Below are 18,026 nucleotides of genomic sequence, written 5' to 3'. Positions count from 1 at the left end.
ATAAACCAAAAATATCACTTTTGCACTTGGGAAATAATAGTGAATCAACAACAGAGGACAGTAAAATCTTCGGCTGTCGTGGTAAAATTATTTGCTCCCACCTTCACAGCTTATGAGGGTCTTATATTATTTTATTATTACTGAAGGAGTCATGGAGAGAATTTATAACCTTCGCCCATTGGGTGGCAGAACATTGTTCATCTTTCATGAAGGAATTCTCTCTCTCTCTCTCTCTCTCTCTCTCTCTCTCTCTCTCTCTCTCTCTCTCTCTTTCTCTCTTTCTCTCTCTCTCTCTCTCTCTCTCTCTCTCTCTACTCTCTCTCTGTCACTGAGGACTCTGAGATACTGGCATATAAACATATAAACTCAGATTGCAGCTTGGAATTGTCAATTCTTAGTTTTGTATGGTTTTAGTAGTAATTGTTTGATGTCTTCATTAGGAGATTTCTCTCTTTTGTTTTAGGTTGTTTTTTTGTCTGAGTAGGTATCAGCTTGATTGTAGTGGGTGTAAATGTGCAACCTTACCAAGATTTATTACTGCAGTGCCCTAAGAAGAAATGCGCTTTGTTCACTGCAAAATATACAGTATATACACTGCATATACCAAGTGCACTACTTTTCTCCTTCTGCAACCCATTGCAGCCAACTTTATACTAGCTTATAATTAGTCACATCAAATCACTTAGATGGCATGGAATATTAGGTCTCTCCTTACTGTATGATTGAGCTGCCATGTCATCTGTCAGTCTCACTGACGCTAGTCAATCATTATCAAGTGTCTGTAAGCTCATGCAGCATGTGGGAAGAGATGTTTTGTCACATGTTTGTCTCCGCTCACCCTAGTTATTAGTTGTTGTATGATTGTAGATCATTATATGGATGTCTAATATAATGTTGATTTTCATGATGCACAGTCACTTATTTTATTGTTACAGTGGAATTAAATCAACAGTGACCAATGATGCAAGGTTTAATGAGGTCAATAATGTAATGTTTAAAGTTATTCACTAGTCTCGGAGGATAAAAATGCATTTCCTGTACCTGCATTTAAAAATGATCTTTTTGGTATTTAATTTGATAAATGAAGGTCAGTATCGGAAATTTCAAGTCATGTCAAGTTTATTTCTATAGCGCTTTTCACAACAGACATTGTCTCAAAGCAGCTTTACAGAATTTAACAGTTAAGGTGAACTTTGTGTATTTATCCCTGATAAATGGAAAAACTGTGGCAAGGAAAAACTCCTTTGAATGTTATGAGGAAGAAACCTTGAGAGGAACCAGACTCAAAAGGGGAACCCATCCTCATTTGGGTGATATCAAGAGTGTGATTATAAATCTTTAAGCAATACAGAACACTGGCGAGTGAGCGCTCATTTCATGAGCACTGGAAAGTGTGATGAGTAACGTCCTTCCAACAGTCTTATACAGTAATATGAAATTATGGAACCAGGAGCTACTGAGCAACTCAAAAAATATCTCAATATTTGCGATTATCATAGGTCCAAGACCAGTAAATTTCATAGTCACAAAAAAAAAAATACAAAGTCATATTTTGGTGAAACATCAAATTCCGGAACCCCAGTATACACAGACTGCATGTAGGTGATCTACTGGTAGCTGTAGAGAAAGGTTCCTTAATAGGGTTTTGAGGGAACTGGTTTTATGTTGAGTTCAGTTTTGAGAACCAATTAAAAGTGTAGTAAAATGGCACCTCCCCTAGATGGCGTTTTAGGCAGCTGTGCATATTCCCCTATATCACTGAGGACTAACCCTCATTAGCTCTGCCCTACTTTTGATGCCATGCTTAGTCTTTGCAGATGAAGCAGTCTCTAACATTTCGACTCTGCCCAGCAACTTATAGCAGGATAAAAAGCAGTACAACATAAGGATTAATGAAGTGGATTTGTAAAGCGGAAATATCCCATAAATTTATCGTGTATATGGTATATTGTCTGGGGAGTGAGGACACAATTGCAGCCCACTCATTGCAGCAATCATTTGCCAAGCATTAGTCATCAAGAGATATTACCCTCTAATGTGGGTACTAATATCCTCTCTAGGTTTACTCTTATGAGAAGTAAATATCTACAACCTGCCTTCAAATAAAAATGAGCCATTAAACCTCAGCAGCTGGTTTACTACACACATCCTCTGTCCTTCCTTTCTTTTCTTTTTGAGCTACAAAAATTTATTCTTTCTGACTTGATTTTGATGGCCTTCATTTCTTCCTTTTAACAGGCGCTGACGTGTTGTCACTAGGAGACCTATTTATCTGCTCAGTTACCACGCGTTTAGCACAGCGCCTGTGTTTCTCTGTATTTCATCTCTCAGGCACTTAGTGATTCCTAAGTACTGTTGATTTACCACTGTCTTTCCCAGAGGCCATGAGAAAGGTTTCTTGAGCTTATGTCTTTAGAAACCATTATAGAAAATGGGTTGCTAGCAATAAATGAAGACGCTTTTATCATTGTGTCAGTTCCAGTGCAAAACTTTTGTCTTTCCGGTGTCGGTCAACAGTCGACTTGCTCCAACTCCTTTTTTAAAAACTGGTGAGTTATAGAGCAGGGCAGGGCAGGGCGTTCTTTTCTAGACTAACATATGAGCATTCTGTGGTGGATGTGTACTCAGATTTTCTTTTCTTCTTTTTTCCCCCCACATCAGTGTATAATGCAATAAAGGTTCAGTAGAAAACTAAGAAAACCCTGCAAGATCTGTGGAACATGTTAAAAATGTTTTAAGCCAAAACTTAACTAAAGTAAGGGACAAAGTAAAGGACAAATATATTACACAGCAGTTAAATTAAAACTCGGTCTGGGATGATTGTTTGTGTTTGGATGGGTCCAATAATATTGATTATTATATTGATGATAGATAGATAGATAGATAGATAGATAGATAGATAGATAGATAGATAGATAGATAGATAGATAGATAGACAGACAGACAGACAGACAGACAGACAGACAGACAGACAGACAGACAGACAGATAGATAGATAGATAGAGCGAGCTTTAATGTCATTGCATGGTACAGGTACACAGCAACAAAATGCAGTTTAGCCAGAATACGTAATTACATATTTACCGCAGATAAATATGTAAATATATTTACAGTATGTGTGTGTGTGTGTGTGTGTGTATGTATATATATATATATATATATATATATATATATATATATATATATATATATATATATATATATACACACACACACACACACACACACACACACACACACACACACACACACCGTAATTTCTGGACAATTAAGCGCACCCAAATATAAGCCACACACACTGAATTTGACAAAGATTTTTATTTTGAACATAAATAAGCCGCACCTGTCTATAAGCCGCAGGTGTCTACACTGAAACTAATGAACTTTACACAGGCTTTAATGAAAGACAGTGTCTGTTACATGGCTTATATTTCAACAGTAGCCTACCAAGAAAGTAATTGTTCACTGTCTTCCTCCTTCATTTCACAACAATTTCTCTCGAAAGTATTTCTTTTGGCATCGTCGTGCGTTTAAAAATCACCATCGGTGAAACTTTTCTTCCGATGCCGTGCAGCTCAGAACACAGGTGAAGGGTGTTTTTTTATGCCCGGTTGTTTTCAGCGTGACTAATTATTCGCATTTCCTGTAGACAGTACGAGTGAGCGGCGGGTCAAACGTCAGAGGAAACTCATCCATATTTATGATGTGGTGCGGCCCGATTCAGTGGGAGCGCGATTTAATATAAAGAGTTTCATTGGTCCACCTGAACCCGTTTGCTAATTTCATTGGTCTAATGTTATGTCGCTCAGTTTTTTATGGAAAAATCCATATATTAGCCGTTTCGTTGTTTAAGCCACGGGGTTCAAAAATGGGAAAAAAGTAGCGGCTTATAGTCCGGAAAATATGGTATATAAAGTGGTGTGAAAAAGTGTTTGCCTTTAGCAGTGAATAGATGTGTAGACATTGTTGAAAAGTAAAGGTAAAAGATCAGCAGTTAAAAAAATGTGTGCAAGCTGAATAAACAAATCTAAATCTAATATATATATATATATATATATATATATATATATATATATATATATATATATATATATATATATATGTGAAATATTCACTAAAATACAGTAAGGTATGTACAGATACACATAAATAACATAGTAGTGCAGATGTATGTAAGACACAATATGTGTATAGAATTAGGGGGTATTAAAATTTCAATATGTAATTTGTACATTGTATATATAATCATACAGAAGTCAATAATGTAATTGACACTCTGCTCCATGGTCCACTGCAGATCCTGCATATAGAGCTTTTCTGTACATGAACAGGAAAGAGGGTGGGCAGGCTGAAGGAGATATAAAAATAATCTTACTCCCCCACTTAACTGTTAGAGAGCTAATCTGCATATTAGCAGAAATAAGGCTGAATTTAGAAGAAGAGAATTTAGGTTTAGGAGATTAGTGAGTTTGGAATCGATCCTGCTCTGAGGGTGCGAGTGTTTTCCAGCCAATCATAGGCAGCTGTGAGGTCATGCATTTGGAAGAGGGCAGAGACCCTGTGTATTACAATGCCTTGTAAAACATGATCACGTGGTTGACTGGCTTCACGTTTTTAAGTAAGCGTGTCAGTTTTCACCCTACCCTGTTATAGGCTGTTATACGATATTGTAGAGGTGTGTGAGAATTGGCAGGTGACCAAATTGGCAGGATAAGAACAAGCTATATTATGCTCTTCATGCCAACGTTAACTTGTACAAATTAAAATTAAAAGGCCTTTGATTTAATATCGGGGATGTATGTAACTGATAAGCAGAGATGGTTCATGCTTTATTAACTTGTGTCTGAGATCTGCACTGCTGAAGTGCTGTTCTGAGCATGAAGTGAATAATAGTTGGCTGTAAATTTAAATGAGGTTTAGTTCCTAGAATCATTAATTGGTTGCTAGCTAATTTCCATGTATTACAATCAGTGGAAACTGAAGCATATCTTAAAAGAGTGGGCTACGAACAGTGGCCTTGGCGTTCCACTGCGTTAGCGACTTGCAGAGCCAATCAAATACAGCCTCACTTTTGTGACAAAATCCTCCGTCTCTGCCAAGCAGGAATCCATTCACTTCAGGTTCTTCTTTAAGTGCTACCAGCCGTGTGGGAGGCGAGAACTCCTCTACAGTCGAGTGCAGGTTAGCATCTCAGTGTTGGCTTTAGAGCACCCACTTTACACAAGGTGAAAAATCCCTGCCTTCCCACACATACCGTTTTTTCGTTCGTCACAGAAAATGTATAAAAAAGGCTGTGCCATAACAGCAGTCTTATTACAAAATACAGTTTTAGCTGTGCAATTGCCATGTTAAAGCACTGAAGAACAAATATTCTGACCATTTGCAGCTTCAGCTGTGACAGCATCACTAAGATTAAATGCAGTGTGAAGCATTCAGCCATACCTCAGATGTGACTAACCTTTATCTGATTTATGTAGAGCACTTTTTTTTTTTGTGGTATAGACCATCAACTTGACATCAAGCATGTAAAAAAAATAAATAAATTGAAAATAAGGACCAGAGAAATTGCTGTTGCTAAATAAAGAATTATTCTTTTTTTTTTTATTTTAAGATTTTATGTTTACTGTATAACAGTCTATTAATATAGATTTAACAGTGTTCATGTTTTGGTACCTCCACATCTACCAAGTAACAGTTTTATATTTTATATGTATATACAGTGTTGTGTAACTTCCAGACAAACAGAGCATTCTGCTGTGTAGATAATGTGACTTTGTCTAATCAGCAGATTAAGTGGAATCCAGTGCTCAGGTTCAGTAGCCTCCCAGACATCCACCCGCTGCTTTACCCTAAATACCCCCCTTCCCCCGAGTGACCCTGTTAGCACCAAGGCTATCACCGCGGTCCGGGGTTGTTATTTAAACAACCAGAAAGGAATCTGAGTTCTTCTTAAGCTTAACGCGGCATATGGGACAGTTCAAATCTTTAAAGCTGCCACTCGTTGCCATGTCTAGTCTCTGTTTGAGCCCTTAGGAATAATCACGTACATTTTGCACTTGTGTTGATTTTTTATTAGCTACATAACTGTTATTACTCTTCATTTGCTTGCCAGACCACAGTTTTGGTATATTGAAATGCCAGGGGCCGTATTTGCTTGAGACGCTGGGAACTGATTAGTTTTTCCGTGCTGTTTGTGTTTAAGCGTAGTACAGTGAGTTCTCATGTTTCTGGATAATAATCAGTGAACAGCTGGTCAGTTTACTCGTCAAATAGTCTTTGTGGAGCGACATTAGATGATGGCATGACACTCTGTTTGACACTCTCTCTCTCTCTCTCTCTCTCTCTCTCTCTCTCTCTCTCTCTCTCTCTCTCTCTCTCTCACAAACACTGTATTTCTCTTCCTCATCTCCAAATCTCTCTTTTTCTCTCTGTCTATCTGTCTATATGTTAGAAACATTGCTTTTTTCCTCTAGCTCAGTCTACTTCTCTGTCGTGATCTCCCTGAGACTTCTCTGTCGTATCTCTCTGCTTATCTCTTTCACCTTCAATCTTTGTCTATCTCTGAATTTCTGTCTACCTCTTTCTCCCTCTCACTCTATCTGTCTCTCACCAGCACAATCTGTCTCAATCTCAGTCTTCTTTAATCTCCTTTGTCTCGGCCTCTCTTATTCTTTTTATGTCTTTCTTTCTTACTGTGCCTCTCTGCCTGTCTTTCTTTGTTTCTCTGTCTGTTTATCTCTCTTTTTTAATGTTTCTGTCTCTTTTTCCACCAGTTTCTTTCTCTCTCACTCTCTCTTTCTCTTTTCCCTAAGTATTATATTGTTATTTTATCTCCACAAATTCTGTCTGTGTCTTGATGACTCTATCACACTCCATCTTTTTCTCTCTGCCTAAAACAGATTAAACTTTTTTCAGTTCTACAGTTTATGCTGATTCAGACAGGTTTGTACTGGTTACTGCTAGTTTATGATGTTTATGCTGTAGGATCTTATTTTTCATGCGTTTTTTATTTTTTTTTTATTGCTTTAAACTGTTTTCCCCTCACAAGTTATCTGCCAGCACTACTTTCTGTCTGTTTGTCTGTCTGTCTGTCACTCTCCTTTTCCCTGCGGCATGTATCTCTGTAGATATAGCATTATATCAACACTGCAGACCCGAACGCCTGCTGGCTGAAGAAAGACGTCTTTGTGTTCATATTTAAGGGTCTGCTCCCCCAGAGTCAGGTAGCAGAGAGTGTGGAAGTGCAGAGTAAAAAGACAAATGAGCATATACCTTTTGCAAATACAGAAAGAGTTGCACTAGTTCTTTTACATCTGTGTTTTATAAGTGTTTTAACTTAGGCTAAAGCTGTTGATTATTTAAGTAATTATGTATTCTCCCGATTATTCCTACGATTAATCGGATAGAAAGCACTTTTTCTTTTTAAGTGAAAACAATTATTTAATTTATACAAGAGGAAATAAGACGGGTTTCTTAAAATGGACAAGTCATTTGTTTCTTTTTTAGAAACACAAGAATATCTGTAAAAATACCATTTAGTGCATTTAATTGCCATATTACATCAAAATGCAAATAAAAATATATAAATAAAAATTACCGTGTGTAGTTAAATGGAGTAAACGAAGCATCGAGGCAAATAATTTGATTTTCAAATTACTCGAGTTACTCGAGAAATCATTTCAGCCCCAGTTTTTACCCATAATAAATCTATTCAAAGCTGGCCAGCTTAATGTATATTGTTATGATCATATATTAACAGTATTAAACAAGTACTAAATTCAGTTGGAAAATGAGCATGGTCTCATGAGATAATGTATAAACTTGATACAAGAAATCAGCATGTGTGTTTTACACTTTTAGATGTTTTACTGCAAGCCAAAGCCACAAGTTCTTTTTGGAGTAGATCTGCACATCTGTATGGTTGCATTGTGGATGTGTTTTGCTTCCTGCAGTGGCCAGAAGTTGGTACTAGGTGGCCTGTCAACACTTAACCTTTGACTCATGAAAGCCTAGACATGTAAACAAATGCAGAAGCCTGGCCTCAGGTGGTTCAGGCTGTGGATGTGTGATAATAAACTAATAAAGTTCCACAGAGGCTTTTCAGTATTTACCACTAATTACATGCATGCCTCCAGGAATAACTGTCCATTTTGATAAATCCTTTTTAATATTGGTGCATTGTACAGTACAGTATCTCACAAAAGTTAGTACATCCCTCACATTTCAGCAACCATTTTAGCATTTCTTCTCAAGGTAAAATACTATAGAAATTAAACTTTTTTAATACAAAAATGATAGAGTAGTCAATAGACAGTTTGTATAGCAGTACATATTTACTGTCCTCTGAAAAGAACTTAACATACGGCCATTATTGTCAAAATAGCTGTCAACACAATTAAGTACAAACTAAGTAAACATGTCCAAACGGTGTTTAAAGTGTCAGTATTCAGTGTGAGCACCATTGTTATCTAACACTGCCTTAATCCTCCTGAACATGGGATTGTTGCTGGGATCCTCTTCCACTCCTTTATAATGACATCACGGAGTTGCTGGATGTTAGACACATGACGCTTTTCCACCTTCCTCTTGAGGATGCTCAATAGGGTTCAGGTCTGGTGACATACTTGGCCAATCCTTCCACTTCACCTTCACCCTCAGCAAGGTAGTTGTCATCTTGTGTGTTTGGGGGTTGTTATTATGTTGGAAAACTGTCGGCCCAGTTGCTAAAGGGAGGGCGTCATGCTCTTCTTCAGAATGTCAGTACAAGTTGGAATCCATGTTTTCCTCAATAAACCGTAGCTCCCCAGTACCATCAGCACTCATGCAGCCCCAGAGCATGACACTACCACCACCTTGTTTGACTGTGGGCAAGACACAATTTTTTGTGTAACCACACATGCTGGATATCATCTGAGCCGAAAAAGTTTATCTTAGTCTCATCAGACCACAGGACATGGTTCCAGTAATTCATGCTCTTGGACAGTTTGTCTTCAGCATACTGTTTGTGGTATTTCTTCTGAGTCAGCTTCAGAAGAGTCTTCTTTCTGGGATGACGGACATGCAAACCGACTTGTTGCTGTGTCCGGCAGCGTATGATCTGAGCACTGACAAGTGGACCTTCCGCTTCTGCAACCTCTAAAGCGATGCTGCAGCACTCATGCACCCGTCTTAGAAAACCTCTGTATGACCCTGGCCACTGTACTGTAACACAGTTTTAAGGTGTTAGCAATCTTCTATAGCCTAGGCCAACTTTGTGTAGAGTAACAATTCTAATTCCTAAATCCTCCAGAGTTCTTTGCCATGAGGTGCCATGTTGAACATCCAGTGGTCAGTGTGAGAGAATTGTACTCAAAGCACCACATTTTTAACTGCTCTAATTCAAGATACATAAATTTGTATGGTCCTGTCAAGCAGACAAAAACATGAACATGGGACATGTGGCTTTGCATGGTTACACAATGTACAGCTGTTATTGCTCAAGGTGTACTTAATTTTTGTTGCCAATAATGGCTGTATGTTGAGGACAGTAAATCTCTACTGCTAGACAAGCTGCACATTGACTACTTTAAAATATATCCAAGTGTCATTTCAATAGCATTGTCCCTTGAGAAGATATTGAAATGGTTGTGAGGGATGTACTCAATTTTTGTGAGTTTTTGTTTTGATCTTAATATAAAGCCAAGCGTTTTTTTATCATCCATTAGCATCACATGACCAGGTTGATTTTGTAAACATATTCCAGTCTAATATTTTGACCTCTCACATTCATAGAAAACAACCTGGGTGTGTGTAGGATTTTGTTTTAACTAAACCTCTGTGTTTATCGCAAATTCATGTCATGGCATGCAAACAAAGAAAAAAAAAAAGAAAATACTACAGAGTGAACTGTGGTGTAACTGTCACTTATTGTGCCATGACAAACAAATAACATTCCCATGGACTTAAGCAACACTTGTTTCCATCCACCTGTGTTCAGCTCTCTCTCTCTCTCTCTCTCTCTCTCTCTCTCTCTCTCTCTCTCTCTCTCTCTCTCTCTCTCTCTCTCTCTCTCTCTGTGTTAGTCAGCATTGGTAGTTTTTGTATGCTTGTTTTGGATGAACTTGAGGTTGGAATAATAAAAAGCACCACAGCCCTGCTTGTAATTTCCTGTGCATTTTAAAAAAGGAACCTAATTTCACGGGCCATATTTTTTACTCGTAGTCTTTGCGGCTACATGTTTACCACTCATCAAATTTCCTAGTTTTGCTCTAAATCCAGACTGAAACAAATCTGACTGTCCCCAGTCTGGAGACTAGAAGGAGAAAAATAGCGGGAAAGAGAGAGGAAAAGGGGGGGGGATTGATTGTTTGAGGGCCATTGGTGGTTTCATGTTTCTCCTTCTCTGCTTTCGATTCTTCTGCTTGCTTACCCATTCTCTCTTTTTTTCTTTTTTTACTCTCTCTCTCTCTCTCTCTCTCTCTCTCTCTCTCTCTCTCTCTCTCTCTCTATCTCTCTCTCTCTCTCTCTCTCTTTTTCTCTCTCTCTCTCTCTCTCTCTCTCTCTCTCTCTCTCTCTCTCTCCTTACCTCCACTCCCACCTCCTTTAGTCGAGCTACACCATATTCTCATGCAGGAAGAGAGGGGGACAGACAAGAAACTACATCGTGAATGCACTGAAGGACTTTCTTAAAGGTAGGAGATCTTTCTTTGGCTTTTAGAAGGAAAGAAAGATAAAGGCCAAGTACTTTTTTCGTTACTAACTAGTACTAGTTGCTTTTATTCATGGAACACTTTATTCTGTTTCCTCTCATGCACTGTGTTTGAATTTTGTGGGAGGTCTAGACAGAGATTTGTTTTCATTCCATCAGTAAAACTCCATAGTAAATTAGCGATTCGCTTTACAGTTTGCTTCACTGTCACAGCCTGAGCGTCTTTAGAATAATACAGTTTCACAATTCTAATATTTGCTCCAAATTTGCTCCTATTTTTGCCTGGAAATCACCTGGACCAGGTAGTCAGAGCCTTCAGGGACACACACTGACTGCATAACTTAGGTATGTCGGGGGCAGGAGCAGAACAAAAACGCTAAACCACAGACTGCCTTGGGGTGCCTCAAAGCCTGGATTGGCTTGAGCAAATGATATCACCTGAGAAGCATCTTGTAAAAACAGAAGGTGTCTCTTTAGCTCTAGAACTGAGAGAACTACGGTATCTGCTGTTATCTCTTATGTTGGGTCTGAACAGTTGAATCACACAGCATAATCACAGAACTCATCACAGGTCTACTGCATGATGCAGATGATTTATTTGAGTCATACAACCCCAAGCAGGGCAGCCAGGTGTACAGACTTGTAATGAAGATGCTCTGATGCTGAGAACAACCATTCATGAAGAGTTTGCCAAAATCAGCAGTGCTGTATCATTCCCCGCAGCCTGCTTTTAAACCTGTAATTAGCACAAAACAATGGGGTTTTTTTCTGCAATTATACACACTCATAATCTTAATTTTTATGGATCTCTAAATCATGATGGAGTGTCACATTTAGAGCTGCTTGTGTTTGTTATATTTAGTTTGCTTAAAATGATAGGATGCTAATTGGTAGTGGGCAGATGGTTATTAGCCATAGAAAGAGGCAGAAAGTAGGAGCGGTACAGCAAATGACAGACCTCTACTTCATTACTCCAAAAGAATATAAGCAGTGCTGTTGCTGAAACATGATGGTAAATGCCTGTGAGCTGTAATGTGCTATAGGCATGATGTCCATAGGCACCTTCTCGTGTTCTTCGTGAAAGAAACCTCCACAGAAAAAATAAATGCAGCTTCAGAGAAGCTAATGGCCCTACTGCAAAGTGTTTGTATTTATTATATATTAGATGTGTTTTTATCATATAGTACGATCCAAACATCTAAGTGCACTACCGAGTGGACTGTTTTTATTAAGACTTGAGGCACTGCTGTTTCTCTGTTAATAAGAGCCAGTTGCTCTTACTGCTTACCTTGGGGAAAGACCAGGATAAAATTCCCAACAATCCAGCTGGTAATTTACAAAAAGACAAATCATCGTATAGACATCATGTTTTGCCCACAGGGACATTAATAATTTCCTTTCTGGTGACTCATTTTGTCAATCAGATATTTGCACCAGGTTTCCAAGTGCACCTTTGAGGACTGGATTTAAGATTTCCAGGTTATGAGACTAACACTTCTGTCATTGCAGCCTCAGTAAATTCACATTTCTTTGTTATTGGCCAGGAATTTTGTGGCAAGAGAAAATTGTCAACCATTAAACACTTTCACGGTCCAACCAGGCTTCAGATTGCTAACTATTACACATAATCCAAGGTAGCAATTTTGGTTTTCTTGATGCTGTGACCTGGCGGTTTATTACCATGTATTGGGCTATCCCAGGCCTCTGGATAAAAGTGATTGGCATAAAGGAGCATTTGAGAAAATTACCATCTAGAATCATATCACCTTTTTTGAGAGGTGGGAGGAACCCTGAAAACTTGGAGTAAATGGACAATGTGAAGAACATGCAAAGCTCCACACAAAATCAGGGACCCTGGCACTATTATGTCATTTTCTAGATTCTACACCGTGTCATGATGTCAACATTATGTGGCTCATTCAGCATTAATAAGCATTAGTAAGATCAGGCACTGATATCAGATCATGAGGGCAACTTATTCTAAAGGTGCTCAGTGGGGTAACATTTCAGGGCTATGTGTAGGCAGCTTGAGTGCATTCAAACCAACCCAACTATGTCTTCATAGACTTTTTTATCATTAGAGATGTTGGCAGGGTTGTGCAAAGATACATCAAAATATATTTTCTAATAAAATACCAAATACCTTAACTTTAACTGTATCAAAATAAACTGCAAGTTACAGCAGCCACACCATGTATCAAAATAAACTACTGTATTTTAGTATTTTAAAAATACAAAAAAATTATTTTACAAGACATTTCATCGCAAACCTTCTATCAGTTGGCCTTTTGATGGATCCCCTCACCATTACACTGTAAACAGTGTTTGATAGCAACAGCTTTTCTCTGGTCGAATCACGCAATAAATCTGACATATGCAACCTGTTAAGAAATCAAATATTCACATACAATGTCTGTGTGAACTCACATTTTGCGAATGAATCATAATTGTATCCTAATTTAGTTACTTGGTGTTTGGTAATGAAGGGCTCCTTTGCATCAGCAACACTGACCCAATCACAAAAAAGTCATTCATAAGTAAACAACTGATGCCACCTGCATTCATAGCAACTAGCTTCTAACGAATGAATCATTTGATTGTTAATCATAAATACAATATATTGTAAGTCAGGCATTGTTCATGCAGTGGTATGCAAAATCATGATCCTACTAAACAGCTACTTCAATTAGGGTACAATATTCGGCAATCAAATATTTATTTATCAACCACTGGACACCTATTTGAAAGCTGCCAGCCTGCACATTTCTTACCTTGACCACCTTCTTCCATATAGATCAATTTTCTGTTAAGATCTCAACAAGTCTGGGCAAATTACTGAGTCGGCACTAATCAGAGGTCGCATTTTTACTTCTTACAAAGTTTTTTTCAGTATTTAAAAAATACAAAAGTATTTGAATAAAAAATATGAAGCCATTTTCATCAACCCTATCAAACACAAATTGCAATGTTCTATTTTATACTTGAAATACATGTATCATAAATACTGCCCATCCTGGGATGTTGGGATGTCATGCTGGAACATGTTTGGGCTTCTTGCAATTTCAGGTTGAAGGTAGAAACCCTTCTGACATGATTTATTTTGGTTTTATTTTTTTTACATTTCAAAAACCTCCAGATGTGTTTAAAAATTGATATCCATTGTACATCAAAAATTAATTAATGTTAAATGTTTCCAGATCAGTCTGAAAATGGCCCAAACACGAGTGGTATAGATGACTATGAGGCTGGTTAACTGGCAGCTGAATGGCCAGACTTGGCACTGCCAGCTGGTTGGCTGAGGTAAACAGAGAGATGGTGATGATGGGTGCTTTCAGGGAGAAGAATACATTGCTTGTCCTCTGTGACTGAGGGGCTTTTTGCTGTGTGTCTTTGTGTATCTGTGTTGGTGCTAGACTGCTTTCACTGGGACACTCCTTCCCAGAAAAGCCCTTGCCTGCAAGAGTAATTTATACACACATTCACTAGATGCTTGTTTGGCTTCTCCACACTGCCAGGATCTCTGTTTTTAAGAGGCTCTGCCTCAGGCATTATCAGTATTGTACTGAAGCACCACCTTGTCCACATGGCCTTTTTCAAGTATCCTATCACAGAAATTTTGAGATTCTTAATTAATGCAGAAGGCCAAATAGGGGGCTTGTAATTTGTTTAAATCTAAGGAATCTGAAGTGTACTTAACCATTATTGAATTATAACAGATGTTTTAGTTATGGTCATTTTCACTATATAGGTGTCATAAAATTCTGAAAACCTTCTGGCTTCACCCCTTAGTGATGGACAAACACCAAAATAGGACCATCAGCAATTGCTCCCAATTGATAATACATTTGATATTAACATTATCAATTTGTTTTTCATTTACTGTTTTCAGTAACATTTTCAAGCTGCAAATATGAAGCTTGTTAATTACCACCTGGTCATTTTTCAAGTCAGTACATAAACGCAGTGCTGAGAAATGGTTCCACTTCCCGTTTTTTTAAACTTTGTTGTGTAATTTACTTATAGCATCCAAGCAAAACTCTTGGACTCACTCAAGTTCTGGTCATTCACTTGAGCACGAATTTTGGTCTGAAAATGTTTGGTCTAAAATCTAACCATAGCTTCTATATGCTAAGCATTCTTTGGGCTGCCATAGATTACCGTGTTAAAGTACTATAATAAAAATACAACTATTATTAAGAATAATCCTAATAACAACATCGTACAAGTGCAGCAGGGTGTCTATGAAGCTTTTGCTTTTGGCAGTTTTAATATTATGCATATTGTTTCTGTTCTTTAGAATTGTAAACAATTTAGATCATCATTGAGTTTTCAAAAATATGGGAACCAAGTTAAAATGGACTTATAGAAGAGGTCTAAGAAGAAGAGATTCTGATGTATACCATAATGGATTTACATGATCATTGCTACTAGTGTCGGGTAACAATGAGCAAGTCAATGTTATAATGGCATACAGTACGTCATTAGAAGGAGCCACGTGTTTACTGGCCATAGCTTATTTAACCACACCCAGACCAAATTACAGGCTTCAGCCTACTTCACTGCTTCCCTACCATCACCCCACACTCCTTCATGAAGAGGAAATGATGGATGGGCAGATATATATTTATCAGGTACAATGATGAATGTTTCAATTTGGCATAATGAAACCATTAATTGGAGCATGTTGACTCGTGTGAATTTTTACAGTTTTAGAGTTTATATTTGTCATATGTAGGTTCAGTAGAAAATATGGGATGCTAATGTGTGATTGCATAATCAACTGGACAGATAGAAGTAAAGTGAGTTTGTGGCAGGCCAGAAAATGCAGATTTGTTCTTTATTAGCTAAACACACAAGCAGAGTCAGAGGAAGCTGAAGCTGCAGGAGACATAACATTTCTTTTCCATCCTAGTTGCATAGTAACAAAGCAAGTTTCAGTTTCTATGAGTGACACATGAAACTGTCTTTCGACATCAGAGCGAGCTTTTATGAGTAACTGAATTGGTGACTCAATTTCAGTCATATTGATATGGAGATAAAAGAAAAAACTTCCACGCACTGGTGTCAGAAATATAGGAAGTTCAAATCTGCATGTAAAAAGTGCTTAAAAAAACATACAGAACATGCAGAACTATTTATGTTGTTAAGCAAATGAGATTATGCTTATTTATAGCATTTGACAGAAACCCTTATACAGAGCGACTTATAACTGAGCATTGGAGGGTTAAGAACCTTGTTTAAGAGCCCCAACATTGGCAGCTTGGTGGCGCTTTTTAGATTTTAACTTGTGAGCTTCTGATTAGAGTCCAAGAATTTAACCACTAAGCTGCCACCTACTCTCATGTAGAGATTATGTTTAGAGAAGGCCTAAAACATAGTGAATACCAAATAAACACCAAAAATACCATTCATTCATGATGAATACCAAAAATGTTTGTTATTTGTATGCGTACATTTACTTATACTTAGAATAGTTTGTGATCTTGTAAATGTACTCTTTCACTATTCAGTTCTAATAATATTTTTTAGATATTGGAGAAAATCATTTATGTCCAAATAAATGAGCAGAATCATGTAACGATTAATAAAATCATAAAAAAATTTTTTCTTTAGTTAATTAAAAATAATAATCACTGGCAAATCATAATATATAATTTGAATGATACTCTATTCATTTAAAAATAATCAACAACCAGGTTTTTTTTCTTTACTTGCCACATGAACAAGGTCTTACAGTAGAAATATAATTGGAACAGAAAATTGTTTGTTTATATCGAGCAAACATTGATCATGATACGCTGAAGAAAATCTGCCGTTTTCCTTCCGTATCAAATATCAAGCATTCCATGTTTTTCAGCCATATAGAGAGCAATAGTAAATTCTGTTTGCTGATTTAAGAGGAACATAAACATCATCACAGTTACAGTCAAGTCATGGTCAGGATTATGACCGTGACTGTTTTCAAATTGTAAAGAGAAACTGTGTCAGTAACATTATCACGCGTCATAAATTCTAGACGTTCCATATTAACCTTTGTGTGAAAATATATCTTTAACCCTGATGCTAAGTCAAAGATGGATGTTGCATCATAGTCTTAGAGACAAAATATCTTGTCCCAATGTATGTTTGTACAACAACAGGATGACAGTAAAGTCAGCTTGACTTGCAAATTCCTTTTTAGTCTTATCTGAGTACTTTTGTGGTTTAACCAAACAACAGGATTTGTTTAAGGGAAGTTCATCCTAGAAGCATAGGACCAACTTCTACGCACTGAGTTACGGATAACTGACTTGTCCAAGCACGTTAAACATATCTCTATGTGCCTAGCTTGAGGCATTAGGAGGAGCAGAACTCCAGCGAAATGCCTGGCTGATGATGCATCCCAAAGATAGAATCCTACCTTTGTCTCAATGCACCGGATGTCAGGCAGGTGTTGACACCCTGTTTAAAACACACATGCTTTGAAGCACAGATGTGAACACGCACGCATACATGTACACAGACACGGTGTGGAAAGCAACACATCACAACATCCTAGCAGCTTGTAATGAGTTGCCAATCATAAAGCACTCACCTTCAAGGCAAAGCATTGTTTAAGTTTGTTTAATGCAACATGCAATAAAAGGCTTTTTTATATTTGCTTTTTTATATTGTTGCTTAATTATTATTAATTAAATTTTACTGACTGGCTTTGTAAACGAAAAAAAGAATGTGGCTCATGTGATAGCATGCCCGTCAATATTAGCGGTGCTTCACCTCCTGTTAAATGGCCACAGGGTGTCAATGTTATCCTCTCGTGGAAAAACAGCTTTGTGGATCTCTGAAATGCCGATAGCGCACAGTTTTGTTTTGAAGATAAAGTAGTGAATCATGTGCTACAATTCCCATCAATATTAAGCGCATGTTATTTTGTGTTATAAGGATTTAAAACCGATCCAATGCACTGTGTTTTGAAGTAGACTGGAGGACTGTGTGAAAAAAATCGAGACAAAGCATTTTAGAAATGATTCAGTCAGCAAAGTCCTGAGTGTTTCTACTTGGACATTTGTGTTGTTCAGAGAACAGATGGGAAGAAAATGAAGGGCTTTCATGCTTTTTATGGCGGCCCCCATGTACTGCACCTCCGTTATCATCCTTGAAGTACGGTGTCTCAGGAGACTCCAAAATTAGCACTCATGCTTTTTAGAAGATAAAGGGGATTAACGACACTTGCAGCACCGGTTTGGTCCAGCTAATAGCCATGCCACGTGTCCTCCACAAATAACCCACATTCTTTCCATTCTTTAAGCATGCTACTACTTGCTACACTTTATTCTCCCTAAAGGGGATGGTCACCACT

At 37.7% G+C, this 18,026-nt stretch overlaps 1 protein-coding gene across 4 annotated transcripts in view; it reads left to right on the top strand.

The window, feature by feature from the left end:
* Positions 1–18,026, top strand: part of plekha6 (pleckstrin homology domain containing, family A member 6) — a 91,399-nt gene that overhangs the window by 10,688 nt on the left and 62,685 nt on the right. For 2 of the 4 annotated variants that reach the window (XM_083534004.1, XM_083533991.1), the window contains exon 2: positions 10,586–10,670. The exons of the other annotated variants lie outside the window; for them this stretch is intronic. The gene's annotated coding sequence lies outside the window, so the exon portion shown is untranslated. The remainder of the gene's footprint in view (positions 1–10,585; positions 10,671–18,026) is intronic. 4 annotated transcript variants of the gene reach the window in all.

This window comes from Silurus aristotelis, assembly GCF_946808225.1.
Source record: "Silurus aristotelis genome assembly, chromosome: 28".
Classification (NCBI taxonomy): Eukaryota; Metazoa; Chordata; class Actinopteri; order Siluriformes; family Siluridae; genus Silurus; species Silurus aristotelis.
This window is presented reverse-complemented; position numbering and strand designations above follow the sequence as displayed.